We start from the raw sequence: 23,016 nt of genomic DNA, 5'->3' as shown, positions 1-23,016 counted from the left end.
GTATGGAAAATTGATTTTAGAAATGCCAGGAATATTTTTAAGTATTCTCCCAATTCCAATCAGTCCTTTGCATCCACTCACCCACATCCTCCTCAGGTATTTCTGTCCTTTCAGAATATCCTCTAAAATTTAAACAAGTCATTCAAAATAACACAATCACCCTCCTTCTTTAAATCAACCTCTCCTCTTTTCTGTTACAATGCAAACATTTTCAAATAGTGATGGATAGAGAGAAGTTAGGCTAAGACATTTACTTGGTTTTATTCCTTATTGACCTGCTCCTATCCTGTATGTACCCTGACTGTCTACACCAGTTTTTTGAGTTTCTTTGACTATCTTACACTAGTTTTCATTTCCAAGTGTTAGTGAGACAGTATTGTTTTAATGTTATTTGAATTGTGATCGTATCTGGAAACTTCAGCTATACATACTGTGATATCTCCTGCACAAAGTAATAAACGATAGTCCCTGATAATTTAAGAAAGAAGCAGTCATTTGCTCTGCTAAGGCATGATGGTCCCCTTCCTTGTATTGCCAGTAGACTTTGTTCATCAGTTCCTGAATGTTCCAAGTGATTTTGTTCCCAGCACTTATTCTGGGAGACTATTATTTCACAATCTAATAGGTCTCTCTGTCACAAAGTTCTTCCTGTTATTCAGCCTACATTTTCTGTTTCCTTTTTAAAGCGCAATGTTTATGTTTGTATTGCCCAATACATCTCTTAGAACAGAGTCCCTGTTAAGGGACACAGTAGGGCTTTGATGGTTGGGTTCTTTCACATTTGGGATAACTTTACAGGAAGTAATATGCTTCTCATAATTTTCTCATTGTATATTTTGAAGTATAAACTAAATAAACAACTATAATGAGCCATCGGGGTGCTCAGCAACAGAAGAGTATCAGGTTGTAGTTACACAGTGAGTAAAACTTCTTTATCCTAGGCTTAAGCTGGAATATTATCTTTGTACACTATCCTGTTTGCCACTGGACAGCTTTTGTTGTCATCATTCTTGCATCATTTTTTGTTGACCACCCTACTGTGCAAATTCTATGATACTCTGACACTTAGTAAAAAATGTTCAACCTGTATTATCTTTCCTTTTTTTCACTTCAGTTAACAGTAAGTGAATTTATTTTTGGTTTATAATTTCGGAGAAGATAGAGACAACCTGGACCTTTGCCTGTGTTCAGACTAGATCAAAGCCTTTAAACACCTAGCTGTTAAATTAGATTCTTCTTTAATACAGGGGAAAAAAAGAGATGTGCTTTTAAACTTGAGTTACAACATTTTTGGTAATTTGACATGGTAATTGGCAACTGTGAAGCTCTGAGTGTCCAAAGAGAAATTAAGAGTGTTGTATTTAATGCCTCAGTTTTTAGATTACCATTTTTAAAATTAGGTGGCACAGGGAAAACTAAAACATTACTCTATTTGTAGGCTGGGCATACGTATAGTTTTTAACTCTACGTTCTTCCTAATCCTTAAACAGCCTTTACAGATACAGTCTGACTTTAGATTTAAAGGACTAAATTGATCCCTGGACCAAATCTACTGACAAATATCATTCTACATGAAACAAACATTCAGCCCCCCCAAACTTTAAAAGAAGATGTGCCAGGTCTGAATAATTTAATATATTTAGTAAGACTATAATCCTAGTGATCTCACTTTTAAAAACTTACTGTTTTCTAGTTGATAAATCTAAACCACTGCAGATGGAATCATTATTCTATGAGTCTATGTATGTCTATTGGTCACTGCATTCTTCAGGCAGAAGAAATCCTGCTTGTGATTAGAGTGAAAGCACAGCGACTGCCAAACATCTGTGAGAAATTGAACACTATTCATTTATAATCTGAAACCTGAGTGGACAACTAGTTGTTGGCCTCTTCTGTCTAGACTGATGTTGCTCCCCACCCCCACCTCCATGTAAAAGGGTCAGCCAGGAACCTGCAGGACAGAAGGAAAATGGTCCAAATGACTAACACTTTTCATTCAAGTAATCAGGAGTTCACTTGCACACTCTTTTCTTTCACCTCTATCAAAACATCAGTAAGAGGAAAGCATGATTTTAAAGTTGACAGCTATGAAAATAAAATGCCTGGCAGACGTTCTAAGAAAAGGCATGCCCTGGTTTTAATTTGTATTACGTAGAGGGCCTCTAAAAGTGAAAAAGCATGTGGTATGCTCGAGGCCCCTTGCAGCTAAAAGACTGGAATCAGAGCAAGTTCATTTATGCCCTTACTTTATTTACAGTCCTTTCCACAGAAGGTGCTTTTTTAATCGCTCAGATTCATCCTTAACTCTTTCTTTGGGCTTTTACCTCCAATAAAAACCTGTCACACAAAGAACACAGTGGAGTGTTAGTTAAGCTTCCCAAATTATGCTTAGGCTGAAAAAAGGTAAGTATTATAGTCCTTCATTTGACAGACTGGTAAAGTGATTTATGGCAATGTATTTTTAGAAAAAAACAGTAAGGGAGATGTCTAAATTTACATGCCAATATTTTGAATTAAGAGCAACCATAGGTAGTTAGAGGCTGACTTTTGAAGTGTTGATCATTCAGAAATTCAACTAAGTTTAATTACTAATTTACAACATAAACAAGTCTAGCTATGAAGTTGTACATATGTAAGACGACTGCTACCTCTGCTGTATCAGTGTGGCTGTAATGAATTAAACATCATTGGCAAGGTGGAAAGATTTGGATTCTGTTAACGAATATCAGCATGAAGCCAGCACAGCACAGTTAATAGGTCAAGATCTCAACAGAGGTGATTCCCAATGAAACTGGAGTAATGCCATGGTAGATCACAGTATCAACGGTAGGAAGCTGGAGAAAAACGATGCTGATGGGGTCTCATATATTTACTCAGTTTTGAAAATTTACCTTCTTTGCAATTAAGAGCTGTGCTTCTACACTTCAATTTCTGTCTTTTTTATCTGTGAGATGGGAGGGTATCAGCTTGCAAGATGACCCTATTGTTATTTAAACAAAGCTTTTAGCATTTAATCATTATAATACAGTTTTGTACCAAGTAGATTAGATATAAGAATTTGTATAGTAACATCTGTGATTAACAAGACAAAATGCTCTTTTTTAGTTCCCACGGCATTATCGCTACAGAGAACTGGATTTTTTTTCTTTAAAAATGTTAAGTAAATCTGTGAATTCTATTGTACTTTTATCCATTTTAATAGAGTAAATGTTCTGATTCACGGGAAGTGCTTTTTGCTTTTAATGACACAGTATCTAAAAGGTTTATGCTAAATCCTTAATCATATCCCTCCTGTTTAGCTTTTGCTCTTGGGTATAAAAACAGAAATGGTCACAGAACTGCAAGCTTGGAGAAGGATCAAAGAGACAGTTGAAAAATAAAGCAAGCACACTAACTGCAATGAAGATTGCTGATAAGAACATCACAGTGGGTGTAGTAATCACACAGTACAGTTATGACACTCTCAAAGTTTGAGTTGAAACTTGGTATTTGACTGAACAGAGACATAAAGCTTGTAAATACATTACAGCTTACTCCTAGTAAAATCATTTTTTATTATACATAGAGTCTAGACCTAATTGAGATTGGAATTCAAATCTTCATAGGTACTGTGCAGTTAATATACTAGATAATATTTGACAAATATACCTGCCCAAGAAAACATACAATCTAAGAAGGACAGAAGGAAATCTGGAAGAAAGGTGGTATTTTTTCCATTTTACAGGTTGGAAACTAAACCACAAAATGGTTTCAAGCTTAACCCAAAATATAATGATTTCTATGGGCTTTGGCTAGACTCTTGGATTATATCAGCATTGTTTCCAAATGTCACCTCAGTAACTGCCAGACTGTACACACTACAATGCAAGGGGTTTTGGCAAGACGGTGCGATAATGCAGGCTGCTCTGTGGAATATGTGATACAGGCGGCAGAGACATCACTGATCATCACCATGAAAGTCTGCAAGGACATATTGGAGGACTCTGTAAATCCGGGTGTTTCTGGAGACTTCCCTTAGTTTACCAAGTGTGTTTTTATGACTCCCCAAGGGCAATCAAAATTTAAGACTAAGATCATGAGGGAATTTGGCTTTAAGGACACTATCACAGGCATTTTTTTATCCACACACAATGTAAGTCAATGTTATATAAGTATTTGAATTCAGACATAAGCTTCCCATAATTCAGAAATATCCTGTCCCTCTAGTTTGAGTCCTTAAGAAATGAAACGGGTTAGTTCATCCAAACACATGCAAGTTTGGATGCTTCTCTAGGTCTCTGGAGTCTGCAAAAGTAGGGCAAGAGATCTCATAAAAATGTGCGTGACTTCAAGGAAAGTTCCACACCGGGTGTGGCTGCAGAATCAGACCTGATGAAGTGCTCCTTTTGCTCAAACTTTATTTTCCAGAAACCCCATGGCTGGTCTGATTCTGTGCACATGATCCTGGGTACATGTGTTTGAGCTATACAGACATTCCCTGAACACCCCAAAGTGGAGTGTATTACACTTTATGGAAGATTGAGAGAAATTCTCATTCCAATGATTTAAGAAGACTACAATTAATGAACTAAATCCATGACACTGCCAAATGAAACTAAATGAAACTGAAGAATTCAAGGTTTTCTGTACATTCCATTCTTCACTAAAACTTTGTCAGAGTCAGCTCACACTTTTTGCAAACACAATGGATTTGTGACTGCTAGATTTATTTTTGTACTTTATTGTTTGAATCAGTATTTTGAAAATAAAAATTAATTTGGATACATATTACAATTTATATTCTCATTTAGTCCACACTGCATTTCAAAATGTATTCTTTAAAATTTTAAATTGAAATGGTTCTTTATTAATATTGCATTTTCCATTGTGTTTACACATACAAAATCACAGCAGTGTTGTTATAAGATTTCTGATAAGTGTGGAACAAAGCACTTGCAAAAGATGTGTTCACTGCTTTCAATTTTCAGCAGGGCACATTAGGCCAACATTTTAAAGCTACAAAATAAATATACCCTTACAATCTCAGGTGAATACAGTGTCTTTGCTTGAGATTTTAACAAGTAATATCTAGCCACAGGTCCCCCGAAAAATCAACGTTCGACCCGTTTACAATGTGCCTTAAAAAATAGTCTTTAGTGCTGCAGGTTCTGCAGACTTTATATGGCCTGTTAAAAACTGCACAATAGGTCAAAAATAATTAAGTGTAACACTTTTACTATTTCAGTGTTCTATATGTTTGTATCCTTATTGCATTTGATGTCCTTGAATTTAAACAACAAATTTTGTAATCCTGCAGACTTTGACAGCTGCAGTTGGTCTGCTGCTTAGTTCTTCTTAAAAATGTCTATTGTCATCTTCAGTGTTTTTTGAAGTTTCCAACACTGCAAATTACCTGCCTTTATAAAGTAATGTGCAGATACAAGTAAATATTTAGGATTCAGATCAGGATTCAACAATTATGATAATCTTTAAAATTATTACTTTGATATTCTTTCTATCACTGACAATATTCCTCATATTAACAAGACATGTGCATCCTCAAAAAGATATCTCTGGTAGAGAATGTACCATATCCATATAATAATGTAATGACATACAGAGACTGTATGTAATCAGTACGAAAAATATGCTAACATTGCTTAAAGCTTACTAGCTTCTTTTCATCATTTTTACTGCCTCATTTAAGAAAGTATTAAATAATTGAGCAATGCAAAGGTATTTTTTAAACTGAAACCTACAGTTCATGATCTAGTATTTGCCACTAATGTGAACAAACAGTACTACATGATGCTTAGCTTAGTCAGTGAAAAAACTCACAGAAGCATAGACTCATAGAATGGTTTGGGTTAGAAGGGACCTTAAGGATCATCTAGTTCAACCCCCCTGCCATGGGCAGGGACACCTTCCACCAGACCAGGTTGCTCAAAGCCCCATCCAACCTGGCCTTGAACACTGCCAGGGATGGGGCATCCACAACCTCTCCGGGCAACCTGTTCCAGTGCCTCACCACCCTCACAGGGAAGAACTTCTTCCTTACATCTAATCTAAATCTACCCTCTTTCACTTTAAAGCCATTACCCCTTGTCCTATCACTACATGCCCTTGTCAAAAGTCCCTCTCCATCTTTCCTGTAGGCCCCCAGCAAGTACTGGAAGGCTGCTATAAGGTCTCCCTGGAGCCTTCTCTTCTCAGGCTAAACAACCCCAACTCTCTCAGCCTGTCCTCACAGGGGAGGTGCTCCAGCCCTCTGATTGAGCAGGTCCATGTCATTCCTGTGCTGGGGGCTCCAGATCTGGACACGGTACTGCAGGTGGGGTCTCACCAGAGCAGAGTAGAGGTGCAGAATCACCTCCCTCAACCTGCTAGCCACACTTCTTTTGATGCAGCCCGGAATGCAATTTGCTTTCTTGGCTGTGAGCGCACATTGACAGGTCACATTCAGTTTTTCATCCACTAATACCCCCAAGTCCTTCTCCGCAGGGCTGCTCTCAATCCACTCATCGCCCAGCCCGTATTTGTGCCTGGGATTGCCCCAGCTCAGGTGCAGGACCTTGCACTTGGCCTTGTTGAACTTCATGAAGTTCGCACAGGCCCACCTCTCAAGCCTGTCAAGGTCCCTCGGGATGGCACCCCTTCCCTCCAGCACATTGACCGCACCGCACAGCTTGGTGTTATCGGCAGACTTGCTGAGGGTGCGCTCAATCCCACGGTCCGTGTGGCTGACCAAGATGTTAAACAGCGCCGGTCCCAATACCGAACCCTGAGGAATGCCACTCGTCAGTCATCTCCACTTGGACATCAAGCCACTGACCACAACTCTTTGAGTGTGACCATCCAGACAATTCCTTATCCACCAAGTGGTCCACCTGCCAAATCCATGTCTCTCCAATTTAAAAACAAGGATGTTGTGTCACGTGAATTTCCATAAGCTTTAAGTCAGACATTCAACCAAAATCTGTAAAAATTATTTCAAGCAATTCTGAGGCCATCAGTTCTTCCTTAAAATGGCATACCAACCTGCCTCATTCTTTTCAGATTAGGCCTTTCTTCTCTTCTGTCTGGGCCCTAAAGGTTATATTATGCATAAATGTGTATAAACCACATTTATTTGCATATTACACAAATACTCATTCTATTTGCTCTGAAAGTCTACTTCACATGTTCAGTACTGTTATTTTATATTGACTTTTAATATAGATTTGTTCACCTCCAGGTTTTTTAGCCATCTGCTTACCTTACCCAATTTATCCTAGTATATTTACTCATTTATTTTACACGTAGACACCATACCAACATACACTCAACTCTTTGCTGCTGCCCTCTGCCACAGCTGCCATCTTTCCCTTCTACGTGTTCAGCTCACTGGAGCCCTAGTCTTGCAGCACCAGAGACTGCAGAGGATGATGAGGGTCCCTCAGCGGGTTTTGCAAGTCACAAACTCTTCCCATCAGGGACAGGGGAAAGCAGGGTAGGCTCCACCCTCCTCCAGTGAAGCCCGCCAAGCTCTATATAGCGCAGACTCCCGGTGCAGTCATAGAGAGGGTTTACACTTTTCCACACTGCCACCATTTTCTGTGGTCCCCCATGCAGCAGGGAAGTACTGGGTGCAAGAGTCTCACTGCCCACCCTGCGATAAAAGTCTATGTTCTGTATATACAGTCCATTTTTTTTCTACAAAGTACAGTCACAGATTTGAGGACTGAAGATAAAAGTAAGCCCATGAGAAGTTTTAGATGCTAGGAGCTTTGGACAAAGATCAGATGACTCCGATCTGCCTGACAAATTGTTTTATATCATCTTTCTGTAGTAAGCACTTTTTTCGGTGGGTTGAAGTACCTCCTTTCCTACTAGTACTCAAGTTAAGATGTCCTGATGTAAATCTTACATCTGTAAGTCTGCTCTCAGTTTGTTCTTGTTAATCAGGAATTCTTGGAACAATACAAATGCATTTGTATTTTTAGCACACAATATGTCTTTTCCATCTGCAAGACACTTACTTAAGCTACTTCCCTTTCCTACTGGCTAAACTATTTTATTATTCTTGATTGATTAGATGGATTTATTATCATATTCTTATTAGAGTATGAGATTATATTAGGACTTCTGCTTTCATAAAACAGGCCAAAGAAATAGGATATCAGAAATAAAATTAAAACTTAAATTAGTGTCTTTTATACTTTTAGCATCTGTTATCACTGGAACAAACCATCTGACTTCTGAACAATTTAGCAGTTTAAGAAACAATTCCTCATAAATGAAGGTCCTCCATTCCCAGTGTACAGAACTGATGCTGAATACAGTACAGTGCTAGAACAAGGCGTAATTTTGAACTCTATAGTAGCCACCTCCAAGATGAGTACGAGAGAGAGAACACGTAAGTTGGAAGGAGAAGAAAAAGGGAAGGGCCAGGCAGCAGAGGTGAATGTACCCTGGAGGGCAAGCTGGTCATAACAACTCAGCTAATCAACAGTCTAACCTATCTCCTGCTAAGCCGACATTGCATTTCAGTTGATAATGCAACTTCTCAGCACCACCGTGTTTCAGAACAAGTTGTACTTGGCAGATGGCCATGGTGCTGAGTGATCCTTCTCCTGCGGGATTCCAGAGCTTCCACAAACACAACAGGTCACTTTCCACTAATGTGACATAAAAGAAAGAGATTGAAAATGTCAGTGTTGACATTGGCTGCCTGCTGAAATCAGTATGCAGAACCAAGCTCTGTTTACAATGCCAAAGTTAAAGGGAAATCGCACAACTCCCTCTTCCCCCTCCTGACTTCACCTCTCCCACACACAGACACGCTACCGCACTGAACAGCTGGCTGGAGTCTGAAAAGAATGGCCACAAAGTAATGAATCTGAATCATTTTTAATGAGCACACATCTACCTTTAGAATGATAATGGCTGAATACCAAATGATATTGCCCTGCTGCCAGGGAAAACCTAACTCTACCTGTGATACTGGAAGAAATGCACAAATATCTAGCAACACGCACTTCAGGTGTTTCTTTCGGCCTGCTTATCAGTGAAAACACCTTTTGTAACATTTTGTACACTTGATGGATTTCTTTTTTCTGTAAAATATTCAATAAATGTAAAGTAGCATTTTGGCTGTAAATTAGTAATGCATGGATTGTCTTGTAAGTTCTTGTACAGTAGGAAATGCCTTACTCTTAACCACTTGGCTTAGTAATTACTTAAAGATATTTAACTAAATGTTGGAGAAAAGCTTTTTTTCTTTTCAGATCAGATTAATTTCAATGTCGCTTTCAGATCACACAAGCAAAACCAATACTTGAAGTCTGAGTATTAAGTATGAATGAGTAGAATGGCATACAAATAAATTGATGACCTGCAAAAATTATCTAGTTTTTAATGTTAGAGAATGGGATCACAAAACTATAAAATGGAAGATGAAAATTGTTAAAATGCTTTGGAAAGTAATCCATCAGTGTTACTATTGATATGTCACATATTATGCTTAAGAAGAGGATATGTCAAAATACACGGGGGACTATTGATTTAGCTTTAGCAGGCTTACAGCTATCTAGATTTCTCTCCCAAAGATGTGTTCATACCAAGGAGAGTAAATTCTTAAAAAAAATCAGGAGTACTAGATCAATTCACACAACTGCAGGTATAACCCATGGTATCCAGGAAAGAATAAAAAGTTAAATCAGGAAGGTTTTGCTTCCTAAGCAGACTTTTGAAACAGCAAAAGCCTCAGTAGGCCATTCAGTAAAGAATATCACTATATGAATGCCACTAATATTTTAATCATGCACCATCTTCTATATCCCATTATTTTTAAATTAATGAGTAAATGAACTGTGAAAAGATGTTGGAAAACACAGGAGAGAGAACATACAGTGGTTAGCCAGCCAGCTTTTTGGATTTTTCAAAAATTTCATTTATGTCATGCTTCTGTAGTCTAGTTGTATGGCACTAGCACAAGCTGGCTTTCCACTTACTGCTTAGATCGTTTGTTTATTTGCACCCACTTGTGTTAGTACTGGAGCTGGCTGCTTACCAATTTCCCTGTCTCCATGGCTTATCTCCTCTATTTTGATACATTTTCTGAAGGCAACTGAATATTAAAATAAAACTAGAGTCTTGTTTTGAATCCTTTCAGTAAATTTAGGAATTTAGTTAGTCAAAATTTCTCCTATTGTGGAAGTGGTATTCCAAATCAATCAATATGTAGTCACTATCATTTTTATTTTGGAAACAGTAATAGAAACCTGTATCAGCTATTTTTAATGGAATGTTGGCCTTAAAAATCTTACAGCTTTCTTTTGGCCTCAAATATTGTTTAATAAAGGCATTCTTAATTTGTATTCTTTCGATATTATACTATATACTATTCATTGAGACTCTCACCATAGTAGTACAAATAAAGAAGATGATACATTTTTCTCCTGTGCTTGCAATTCTTCATCCTGTTTCTTTGAAAAAGTGGTCTAATACACTGATTCAATCCACAACTAAAAATTTTATTCATGTTTATGTATGTTCCTAAATCACAGTTAGAGTAAGGCTAAAATTTGACTCTTACTTTTCTATTGCTGAAATTTTTGAATCTCCTATTACATTGGCCTGACCTAGTGTGTTTCATAAACATGAAACATTAGAAAGGAAGAAAAAAAATAGGATTAACTAATGTTTTTTCATTTATTATACTTTAATTACTACTGCTGCAACAGCTTGAGCCAGTTTTCCTCTGTGGATTTAAGGATGGAAAGTTTGAGTAGTACTTCTTTTCCAAATTCTAGTCTAATTCCCCCCAGTCTGAGAAACTGAAATCTCAGAAAGGCCATGTCTTTCACAAATATGTGAAACCTACTCAAAAAAAATGAATAAATAATCAGGTGGCTAGACTGCACTGAGCTACATACTCTTACAGCTACAAAACCCACTGTGAAAACTGATCATTGATTCTTCCTCTATCCTTTAACCACTTATTCACCCAAATGGGGATCTTCCCTCTTAACCCCTGATGGTTTAAATTCTATGGGAGCCTTCGACAGGTGTGATTTTTTAAATTGGCTTTTACAAATAAAAGTAGACTGTATTAACTGTTTTTTTCTCTTTCACCTGCTCAGTGACTTCTTTAAAGATTCCAATAGATTTGTGATAAAACTTGAGCTGACTTTTCCTGAATATATAATATTTATTACTGTGTGACCTTACTCCACTCTTTAAGTAGTATATATTAATTTGTCTGATACAGTTTTCCATATAGTAGGATTATTATCCTAAGAGAGAGAAACACTATGCATACTTTCTCTTGCATATTCACAAAGCCAGATTTCCAAGACAGACTTTCATTTAGCCATAACTATTGCACATCTGTTAGCAGCTGGGATCTTGCATAAGTCAGTACATTGCACTTGAATGTTAGGTGGCTGACAGGGAACTTTGAAAATGCCATATTAGTTTACAAAAAGCAATTCTAGCTACTGAAGATAGAGTGCAGGAAGTCATTCAGGGTAAGAGAATTCAACAAAAAAATCTCAGAAAAAGCTTAACATGAACATGCGTAAGTTAATTAGAATATTTTCTATATGTTTTATTATCCTATTTTGCTCAGTTACAAGGCATGTAGTTTAATAAAATCAGAGTGGCGTCAAAAGGATAGGGTATCTCCGACCTGCAGGCTGAAATATGTCATGGAAATACTCAAACCTGTCCTATAGGGTTAGTTCAGGTGCCAAAAGCAGACTAGCTGGGGTGTCAGGGAATTCAGTTAGGCAATTTATTCTACCAAATAGAACCCTACCCTTGTTTAAGATGACTCAAATCATCCATTATAACAATAACTCAGGAATGCTGGGCAGTTTACAATGGAACTATCATGTTTTTTTATCTAATAACAACATATTAATACTTAATTAATACTTTCTGAAACCAAAGATTTGCCCAGAGTACAATGTAGAGCACTGCAGAAATACCTGCCACTACCTATGCTATACTGGAACTGGAGGTTATAGGGAATGTTTACACAGCACAATCTTGGGCAAAGTAACTATACAGCTATTTTGCAAAGGCTGTTGACCTAGTAAGCTGAGCAGAGTGCTCTGTTAATGTAGCTATACTGCTTTCGGGACCTGTGCTCTCTCTGCACTGCATAGCACCACGTAGACATCCTCGAGACCCTCTCTTTACTCACAGATCAGGCACAGCAAGCATAACAACCAGGTTAGCGTCTCAGATCACCTTCCTAATATACCCTAAGGTCTTTCAGAGGAAATACTTATTTTTGTAGGGAAGAAGGCAGACTGAGGCTTTAAATCCACCCAGTATTAGGCTTCTCCACTGAGACTACCAACTGCTGTTTTAAGAAAAGCCAAGCTGTGATGTGTACCAGCTGAGGGGCAGCCTAGTGCTACAGCTAAACTTATTTAGCTAGCTTGCGCCAAAAAATGTTAGTGTCCCTGCCCATCAGCTCCTGCCCCACATTCCCAATCTCTTTTGTGTCATGGAATAGCTTAAAAATTTTGACATCCTATCTCCAAATTCCTGCTACAGAAATTAAACTGTTTGCTTGTGTCTTACAACTCCGGTACTCACAAAGTAGAAGGTCTTGCTCAATCTCTGCTGCTATACCAACAGAGAATCTTCTGGCCATCAAGTCTGTGAAACCTGAGGCTAGCCTTGCTTGACAAATATGTATTTATTTTTGTTACTAGATATCACAGTGGCTTCTTTTGTGAAAAAATGATTCTTCTAATTATGCACTCTCAGTCCTCTGTTCCTGATTCCTTTCCCATAACACATCTTTCCAAGGTTAATATCACGCCATGATTATACGTAGAGAATTGCATAGGGAAAAGCTGACAGTACAAACAGGAGACAAAGTGCATATTCAGCAAAACAGTATTTTAAAATAAGCTTTGCTTCTTCATTTTTAGAGTGATTTTGCGCTTTTTTTTTTGTTAACAACAGTTTATTATTTGTAGAAGGATTTGCTTACTGGGCAGAATCATCAGTAATAGCTCAAAGCAAAAATTACTGTCAAGTTGGGAAAGATAACTGAAAGGAGCATTACACCTTGCCAAAAGACTGCAAGATGAACATTAAAAAAAAAAAAAAAGAAGTACACTATGAACAGAGATTATGGACCTGGTGGTGTTCAAATCTAGATACAGAACTGAATACAAGGTATGTTCTTCCCATAAACCATATTTCTAGATTAAAAGTGAAAGGAATCACAGACCCACTGCCTCATCTAGCCCTTGGAGTGCACTGCATTTTCGTCTTGTAGCAACTAGCGATGAGGCATTGAGCAATTTGATTGTTACTTTAGCTGTGGTAGGACATTAACAGACAAACAAAAGGTTCTTAGTGCTTCTGTTCCTTAAATCCCAGCCTGCACTTGTAAGATGGTCTTGGTTTTTTTCATTCTCTCAAGCCTAACTCACAGAATCTCTTATCCTTGATTCAGTAGTATGTCTTTACTGAAAAAAAGCAAATGGCATTTCTGTCAGCTGAAAATCTAAATCAGACCTGCACTTAATTTTTTGTCAGCTTTCATTTGTGTATTCTATTCAACAACACCACAAACTCCTACAGAGCTCTGTCTTAAGAGAAACTGAAAAGATCTTCTGTTGGGTCTTGCAGTCTGGTTTCGATAACAAATAAAAATACAGTGCATTCCTCTAGGGAAGTATTGATATGAATCATCCTATTTAAGAAAAGGTGTATTAGAAGCGAATGAATCATTGTTTGCTTTATGCAGTACTCCAGCACATTGTAGGTACAAGTATTATTCATCCAGATATGTAGTAACTTCACTAAAACACTCTTCTTAAGTATTTTAGCCATAGACACATTCTCCTTCTGGAATTACAACTACCTTATTTTGTGAACAGGTATTCCATTCTGTACAAACTTATACAAACAAAAACACTGTAAGCAAAATAGTCAATCTAGTATTATCAGGTGCGTGTATCTTTTTTCTCCTGGTAGTCTGCCCACACAGACTGAAAGCACTCAATCACATTTGATCTTGAAAACTAAACATTACCAGCCCTGGTTAACATTTAAATGGGAGATAATAAAATACAGAATCACAGCTAATGTAGAACAAAGAATTGTGGCTTACTATTCAAGAGTTGTCAGGCCTCATATATCAAAAGATTGACTTTATTTAGTCCTACTGTTGCTGCTAAATTGACATGGAAGTAAAAGAAAACAAGAACGATTAATTTCTATGCTCTAGAAATGTAGTAATTCCACAGATAAATGTTATTTTCCATTTCTAGAAAAGACAGGCAAGAAAACAAAAATTATCAGGTTCCCTTCTTTCTTCCTTTGTGATTTCAATTAATGATGAATAAATCTATAAACTATTTTAGTTTTCAAGCCTGAAAATATACAATGTTAACAGTTTAGTTACAAGCAAGGATATACCTTCAGCAAAGAAAAAAGGAAAAAGTATTTCAAGAAACACATATAACATTTTCTTAACCTAAACCAGCACTATTTAGAGTTAATTACAAAAAGTAGTCTATTAAAATACAACTAAAAACATCTGCAACTGAATTTAGCCTGAAGGTTTTCATTGTAAACACTGTTTACCTCTGTAATAGGATAAATGGCATCTTTTAAGTTACTAACTTTTATGAAAAGGGAAATGATCATTACTTGCCAACAGGATGGAAGAAGGATTTGCAGCAACAGAAGGAAGAAGGGACAACAGTATATTATTGTAATTAGGGACTTGTATCCTCTTTCTACAAAACAGAAGTCCAGTTTTTCCCTTAGGATATGGGTATTTTCTATTTTATCAATTATAAACATCCCAGTAGATAAAACTTTTCACTCCAGTGATTGAATGCAAGATAAATACAGCATTTAAAATACCAATCTTTTCTATCAACTGACAATAGATTACTTATTCAGTTCACTATTAGGCAAATAGTGCTTTGATACAGCTGATGGACTGTTGGAAAAGTAATTGGTAATAAAATACATTTAAATTTTGGAGGGACTGATCCTATCAGCATGTCTGAGCTGAGCATAGCATCTTTGTGAATTAAGTTCACTTCATAAGGTGTGTCATGTTCTCTATACGTCCACAGGAGATGAGATGGGATCTGCCTAACAGGACACATGCATACCCTCTCAAAATTAGGTTTGTCTATATTTACATAGTATCTAAAGGGAAATTAGAAATCAAGATTCTTTATCTGTTTAATTATTTATATTGATCTTAGTTTCGTTTACAGTTTAGTTTATATTGATTTTAGTTGATCTTTTAATTATTCATATTTATTGTCTCCAGAAGATTAGAAAAACATTCAGTTGCAGATTTGCCTGAATAAGAACTGTCCCAGAAAGCTTACAATGACATTCTTACATATTGCTAACATATTTTCACAATTCAGAACTTTTTTCCAATATTTTATAAAATTATTTATGTCTAGGAGTATATGCATCACTAAGGCTAGACTGTGTACTATGGACCTTTAACTAGTAAATGACTGGGCAGGATTTGCCCCTAAAAGGACTGAGATTAAGAACAACAAAAAAGTAATCCGTTTGCCTTTTGCTGTAATCCACTATAGTCATGACCATTGTAGGTCCATGTTTGTAAGACATTATTACCAACGTATACATAGCTCTTGAGCCACACGACTTGTGAACAGTTTGAGTGTGGCTCCATATCAAACCTACATCACTGGATCGACAACAAAAATGTAGGCATTTCAAATACTCTGTGAAAGGGACTTCTAGACTGCCCTGGGAGCAAGCTGCATACTTACTCAGCTCTGTCTAATTGTGAAGCAATATAACCTGTAATAGCTGTTGTTATTTCCCTTCTCTGGAGCACCCTTCTTATGGCTTTATCTTTAAGTTACACAGCTAGTGCAGATGGGCTACATGTAGATACATGTATCAGTACACAAGAGTTGCCTTGGTGTAAATGTCCAGTTTTTAGTTAATAAAAAGAGACTTTTTTTTTTTTTTTAAGAAATTCTGCTTCTAGATTCAATTGCTCTTGCAAATTCTGAAATATTTTACAAAGTCACAGAAAGCAGTCAACTTCTGGAGCACACTGGTGCTGTTCCGTGACTATAGCTGGCTGCATTCCAACCCAATATATTGACTCATGAACTCAGTGCCCCTCTGTTATTCTTATAAAACCTTGTTCTTGTGTGTGAGTCAAAAGCTTAGGATTCTCTTAAACAATAAATTTCTAGTCTCATTCTTGGTTGTCAGCTAATCATCTGTGAACTCCCTGCAAATATTTAAAAAACAAGCCAGAACAGTTGTGTTGACTCAACAGTGCACTATACCACCTTTCGGTCAGGTAATGTACACAAGAAGAGTCTCTCATTAAAGACACTGCCAAAGGGCCAAATTCTTGCCCTTTCTGGCAACCTAGAAGAATAGCTCCATTAGATGCTTTAAAATTTAGAGAAATGTATTAAATCTTTGGCACTCTTACTTGCTTCTGCTTGTACAGGCAGGCTCTAGCACCCTTTACCCCGTTCAAATGAAATCCTAAACACACGGGAACACAGAAAAATCAAGGCCACTTACCAAAAACTCTGCTATCTTTCCTTTTTATAATTCTAAATATGTAAATCCTCTTGAAAATGTTACTTTCACTAATTTCATCTTAATATTTTTCATGCATTGATTGTTACATATGCACAAACATTTCAATTTGTACCGACAGATCATAACCAATTATTTTAGCATTCTATAGATTCAACAGCAAGTGCCAAAATTTATCAACAGCTATAGAAATAAAGTGCATCGGTTTTTTGCATGAGAATTTAGACAAGCAAATTCAGACTGCATATGAACCTCCATGGGTGTAAAAACATTTAGAAGATGCTTGTGAAAAATAACAGTCCTTATCAGAGGTTCTACAGGGTAGTCTTTCCCTTCTGTATTTGGAATCAAAAAGTTACGGTCTTTACCACCAGTTCTTCAGTTTTGAGCAAATTTATAACTGAGTTTTAGCAAAGCAACTTTAGACATCACCAGCTTTCAATTCTTTGATATCTTCAACAGTTGTAGGTTGTCAAACAATATTCAGAAATATTTCCCGTAACAGTAATCAAGAAATCATTTCACAAATATGATCCTAGAAAAAGCATACAGTGTCGTGTTTGCATGTAAGATAGAATTCTCTTTCCATAGCTTGCAGAAGGAAAATTAACTAACTTGCACAAGCACATGACTCCACCCTAGCCTCCCATTTTAGGCTGCACCCATTCCCAAAATAGCAGTGCTTGTGCCACTCTGTGTCAGTTCACTCAGCAGCAGTTCTAGTGGATGTATTTTTATAATGGACTGTAGACGCAAAAAGGAGAGTATTTCATTAACTGTGTGAATAGTAAAAATATGAATTTTAATTTACAAACGGATAAAAAAATCAAGCAAGTTTACCTAAGAAATGTAATATTTGCTTACAATAAGTTTGAGAATGAATACAATTAAACACATATTTTAGCTTTGCCCATGCAAATGTGAGCAGCCTTCAGCAGTCGCCTTTGTTATCTGTACGTATTCATTACTCCAACACATAATTATTTAAAAAATATCGAGATGACATGATGTTGTTGCAGAATATTATCTGTTATTCATTTGAAAACTAATCTCTGTCTGCTCTCCCATGAAAGAGAAGAAATAAGATTTTTCTACGAATAAACCCCACCCAGTCAAAGTAACATTTCTTCCACTATATAGCAACTTCCTTCACTCCAAAAATTTGGAAACAAATCAAAACCTCTCCAAAAATAGCATTTTTCTTTTTCCACATAAGTAAGCAGAGGCAAAGATAGTTTAAGTGATTTAAGTGTGAACATAATCCAACAACCCATTATAAACATTACATTACACTGCCTTTCCAGAAAGCACCAAAGGAGTCAGGAAATGATACCTGATTGCAGATATATTTGTCATACTATTCCCAAAAGATATTATGAAACACTGTTCTGTTTTTTAAATCTCCAGATTTATGATCAATAATGTTAATTAACTGCATTAATGACATTTATATCTTACTGCCACATACAAACAAACTAGTTTGCAGACCCTGTAACTACACATTATAGTTTCTTTCGGCTCTCCTATTAAGAAGTGTAACACTGGTTCATAAACATGTGGTTAATTTCCAGAGATAGTGGCTTTGCTGGATCACAGACGTTCTCAGTCTTGTATAATTAAAAGATGAAATTCCTCTGAGGTGAGTCCTTTTTAGACCTAGAAACACTGGGATGGCAAAATGTCTCTTGGATCCAATAATAAGGCATTTGCTCTGGCAACGACTGAAAAAGTGTTTTCATTACCCCACTAACAACTACAAAGGAGTAAAACCAATCCAGAAATGGTTAATTATACACTATATTACATGCATAGTCTTTTGAGTTACTCATATCAACAGGAAATACAGCAGATAATATAGCAAACACTGTGTAGAGGATGTAAACAGTATTATCTTTAAAGAACTATTAATGACTTCTGCTTTCAGGAATCTGCCCTAATTTCCTATGAAGGGAATGATAGTTCAAGGTAGAGAAATGTGATGAAAGAGTGGAGAATATGATTCTCAACCAAGTAGGAACAGGAGTTTTCTGGATGAAGATAAAGGGGTTTTGACTTAATCAACAGGAACAAAATAAAAAGGAATAGAGGAAAAGATTTTATATTTAAAATTTCCACGCAATTTTTGTTTTCCAAAGTTTCAGAGATTTACTTTCCCTTTTATCTTCAGCAATCTCAATGTCACTTGAAGATATTTATGTCCCAAATTGTCTTTTTTTGTTTTGTTTGAAATATTAGGATGATAGCTACATCAATGACAGAGCTAACCATCAATAGAAATAAAATCCGCTGGATTTCAAAGAAGCTTTGGAAAAACAAGAAAAATCAAATTCAATCTAATAAAAACAAGAATAATTTCTGGATTACAATGTGGTTCTGAAACTGTGTATCAACAAAGGTGAATTTTACATCGCACTCTAATTCTCAGACACGGAGCAAATTTTATTTCAGAGAAGAATGCAATTTCAAAAGTACAATGACTATACTCTCCATGAAAAAGGTCTGTCTTACTTGTATTAACTAATGTACTAACAGAATTCGAACAATTTTTTGATTGATTCTGTTCGAATGCCATCAAATTTTCTTTAGCCCTGCCATTAATAGACTTTGCCTTTTATCTTTATCCTCCCATCTCAGTTTTGTAAAATTCCTAATTTTCAGTTCATTTGAAGTGTTATTTCTGGGTTTTATATTTGTATGGTATATATGATACAATGAATATTTACTTAATTTTTTTTCATTTTCTTTTCATCAATTTTCCTCTTAATTTTTTTTACAAGTAAAATATTTGGGAGTAACTAAGAAATGAGACAGAGAAACTGTAATGATGACCATATCCTCCTACTGACTTATGCTGAAGACAAAATAAAAGGTATTGAGCAATTAATAACTAAAGTATATTTATATTACTTTAATACTATATCCCATTGTCAAACTTTGCAGGTTTTCCATTGTTGTCATGAGGATACTGATGTAAATTCAAGACAAAAAGCTTTCCTAAATGTAATGCCACAGACAGTGGATCCAAAATTAAGCCTAACCACCAAATGAATCTGGGATCCAATTCTAACTGTAGAATGTTTCCTTAACACCATAGCAGGCATGACTTCAGTACTGACTCAGCTATAATGATGAAACCTATTAAACCACTGACATCCTTTCTCGTAATACGATGAATTTTTCTTACACATCTCCCATTCAAGTACAGACGAGGACCAACTCTGCTTAGTTTCTGAGATATTACATGATCCTACCTCAAGCACAAAAGCATTTAAACTAACATGCTTATTAGCTTTCTTAATGTTAAAGTGATTAACATGTTACCTCTTGCTAATTTTGTGACTCAAAGAACAAGACATTCGGCATTGCTCATTTCTGGAGTTTTGTTAGATTTATTTACTTTTTTCACTATTGCAGCAATTGCAATGTATATGAAATGAGACACTAAGTGAGATACCATTTCTATAAAAATCTTTTTCAATACCTAAATATATATATTTTAATTACAGAGATGTAGTAGTAGTATATGTGTAATAAACCAAATTATTACCTCAAGCCCTATAATATACTCAATGCTACCGCTGATTATCTAATGACTAAATCTATTAATTTAGATACCCATAATTTATGTTTATAAGTTCTATATTAAGTTTCTTTTCTGTTCTGGAATACTTGTTCCCTAGTGAAGATGCCTTGCATGTGGATATTGGGCATTACTAAACAGACATGCTGGCAGACCTAAACACATGCTGCTTCTATGTTACACTGAGGTAAACCAACTCTGGACAAAAAAAGTGCACAGGCTAGCCAACCTTGTTGAATGGTTGGACTTCTTAGTTTGGGCACACTATCATGCTAACATACCTGCATGGCTTTTGGATGCCACATAGGGTTTCTTAGCTCTGCGACAGCACAGAATTAATGCTTCTGAGTCAGAGCTAGATCGTAGCTGGCTATCTTGGACTACAGGCATAAAAACTTGGGTCTGTCTGCACAGACGTGCCCAGACCCATTCTAGTAAAGATTTCAAAATTTTTATAATATATTTTATGATCTTGAAATAAATACATAGGGCCAAATACTACTCTTACTTACACAAGAGCAAATCAGGAGTAACTCATTATTTCCATATTTAATTTGCAGATCATTAACTTTCGGTCTGCTTCTCCAAATTTGCACTAGTGCCACTGAAAGAAAGATCTGCTCCTCTAACTTGGAGGTGGCAGAAGCAACCACTCATCCATTTCAGAAGAGATTCTGGCTCAACTTGTACTAATATTTACCCTTTAAGATAGCAGCATAAAGATAGAAGACCATAAATGTTTAACACAAAGAGACAGATTTGCTGAATAAAGTAGGATTAATGTTACTGTTGAGCTTAGTTATTTATTTGATCTTAGAATGTGAAGGACTAATTAAGGGTGGCTAGAACATGTCAAGAACAAGCAAATTATTAAAGATCTCCCTTACCTCTCCCCTACACATCTTAATGCCACCAATTCCAATTTTATTTTTTCAGTTCCAATCTTGCTACTAGACAAATGATTGTTCCCACCCTCTTTATGTGTCTCATTCTTAATGGGTAAGAAAATATTTTTGCCTTCCTTCTTTCATTCTTTCTTTCCTCATTTTCCCTTAACTTCTCAGATTCCACTTTGATAGTGTCCTAGAGATTTTAAACTACCCTGCATATCAGCAACACTTTGATGTTAAATAGCGTTACCAAGGTCATTCTGACAGAAGGACCAGAAGTAATGTTTGTTTTGAAACCGAGTGCTCTGTTTAAATCTGTTTATTTCTGTACTAAGTCTAGGCACTTTGAGTTGTCATGATGAGTCAGAGCAAAGTTGCAAAGCCTCAGTTCTACAAGGAGATTAGTCACTTTGTTTTTTTGCACTGAGCTGCTCTGAGTCAGCTTCAAATTGTTGCACATAGAGTACCTGGGTACATCTTCAAATGGTGCAGGTAACTTCAGTGCAAATTTCTGAAAGAAAAGCAGTCTCTGTATATCTGAGCAAATAATTAACTAGGCCTACCTTCTGTAATATCCCCAAATTAGAACTGGGTTTTAGAATGAAAGAAATGATGACAGTGTGAACGTTGATTTACATTTTTTCCCTTAGGCAAGGAGAAACTTTAGGGTTAGCAGTCTGAGTTTAATAAACTCTGAGTATACTAAACAATTGGTTGAGCTTTGCTCTTAATTCATTAACTATTTCAGGGATTAAAAATTTAGACACTAAAACATTTACTTTCATTTTTGTCCTTTCAGTCATTGGAAATATTTCTTCTGCTTTTTAATTTCATCAAAACTGAGAACTAGGTTTACACAATTAGGCCAGCTGCTTTACTTGACTGTACACAGTGATTCCAAGTTTACCATGATTATAAACAAGTGACTTACTTGTATAGACCTGTTTTTTATTGATGTCTGGGCTATATCTTTTCTTTTACTGGATGGACATATATTTGTAGTGTGTGTGTATATATATATATATATATATGTGACTGTATGTGTGTGTGAATCCATTTTGTTAATTTTATAATGACTGGAGTTGACATGGTATATTCTTTAGTCTGTACACTGTACATCACCTAAATACAATTCACACCATTTACACTGTATGTCAAAACTCAGTCTATTTGCAACATACAGTGTGAAAATGAAGTGTATTACTATTGTATAAATATTTTTACATCTATAGATGTAAACTCTATAAACTCAAGCACACTAACCCAAATTGTCTCTCTGGCCAACAATATCATCCTGATGCTTTTTGGAGAAAAAACCCACAAGAAACTGTCAGATTTCTCTGAATCACACGCTGTATTAATGCTTTTTTTTTTATTTCTCCACAGAGAAGCATGTAAAAATAACCTGAAGCTAAAAGTAGAGAACTCTAGAGAAGGAAGAAGGAAGATGAACCCATCCACTTGTCTGTTATGACAAATTAGTGTTGCTCTGAGGCCATTTTGAGGCCATTTCCACCTGTATGAGGCCTGTATTTGCTCCCCTCTCCAAACAGTATGTTAGTCACCTTTTCATAATGGCCCTCCTTACTTGTTTTTCTTTTCTTCAGACCATTTGACACAGTCTGCTGTTTTACTAGGCATTCAGAAGGCTTTAGCATGCCTTCTAATCATAGCATATTAAAGAACAAGCAAATGTTAATGTCTTGATTCAAACTAAAATATTAATGTTACTAAATTATTTTCCAGAGAAATACTGTGGCTATTTATTTTTATTATTTCATTTATTTTCTAGAGAAAGTATTACGGCCAACACCCCACAAATGCATAATCACTGTATGGAGGAATCACATCAAATACGACTTTTCCTGCATACTTCTCTGCCACCTGTTTATATTCTGACTTATTTAACAACTAGTAACTACTTATTATCAAACTAACAATAGGCAATTAAATATGTAAATAAGAATAAACATAGGGGTA

The 23,016-nt window shown here is 36.1% G+C and overlaps 1 long non-coding RNA gene across 1 annotated transcript; it reads left to right on the top strand.

Annotated features, from left to right (window-relative positions):
• The first annotated feature begins 780 nt into the window (after positions 1–780).
• On the top strand, positions 781–22,878 carry LOC115333524. The gene is made up of 5 exons (XR_003920831.2): positions 781–917; positions 18,802–19,063; positions 19,344–19,435; positions 21,083–21,145; positions 22,423–22,878. It is a non-coding gene; the product is annotated as an uncharacterized LOC115333524 (long non-coding RNA).
• Positions 22,879–23,016: the final 138 nt, after the last annotated feature.

Source organism: Aquila chrysaetos, chromosome 21 (genome assembly GCF_900496995.4).
Source record: "Aquila chrysaetos chrysaetos chromosome 21, bAquChr1.4, whole genome shotgun sequence".
Lineage (NCBI taxonomy): Eukaryota > Metazoa > Chordata > Aves > Accipitriformes > Accipitridae > Aquila > Aquila chrysaetos.
This window is presented reverse-complemented; position numbering and strand designations above follow the sequence as displayed.